At 38.2% G+C, this 613-nt stretch overlaps 1 pseudogene; it reads left to right on the top strand.

The window, feature by feature from the left end:
• The first annotated feature begins 90 nt into the window (after positions 1–90).
• Positions 91–384, top strand: LOC105826490 (annotated as a pseudogene).
• The last annotated feature ends 229 nt before the right edge of the window (positions 385–613 follow it).

The following is a 613-nucleotide window of genomic DNA, read 5'->3' on the forward strand; positions in this document are numbered from 1 at the left end:
AAAAAAAAAAAAAAAAATCAACTTCCAATAGCTTCCTGCTCCTCACCTTCTCAGTGGGCTCCTGGGAATCCTTGCATCCTCCCCACTGGTATGTCTCAGCATGAACTGGAGAAAGCTGCTGAGAATTTTAAGTGCCTCAAGACCAAGCCAGCAGATGATGAGATGCTGTTCATTTACAGCTGCTACAAACAAATGACTGCGGGTGACATAAATATAGAATGACCTAGGATTTTGGATCTCAAAGGCAAAGGCAAGTGGAGTGCCTGGAATGCACTAAAAGGGACTGCCAAGGAAGGTGCCATGGAAGCTTACACCACAATAGAAGAACTAAAGAAAAAGTATGGAATACAAGAGACTGGATTTGGTTGCCAACCATGCATTTAACCTAAATTGATACAATCTTTATGTTTTCTCTAATACTGTGAATGATGTGAAATAGTGAAAATAACCAGTTAACCCACTTCCTCAAGGCTGTTCAGGTTACAGGTTAAGGACTAACACATTAAGGACTAACATGATTACTGACCTTCCCCCAGTAATTTTTATCAGAGATCAATTAAAAGTATATTTGTTACTTTAAAACAAAAATTAAATCTCTTTCTTTTTCCTTTAA

The sequence above is a fragment of the Propithecus coquereli genome, unplaced genomic scaffold (assembly GCF_000956105.1).
Source record: "Propithecus coquereli isolate 6110/MARCELLA unplaced genomic scaffold, Pcoq_1.0 Scaffold9, whole genome shotgun sequence".
Classification (NCBI taxonomy): domain Eukaryota; kingdom Metazoa; phylum Chordata; class Mammalia; order Primates; family Indriidae; genus Propithecus; species Propithecus coquereli.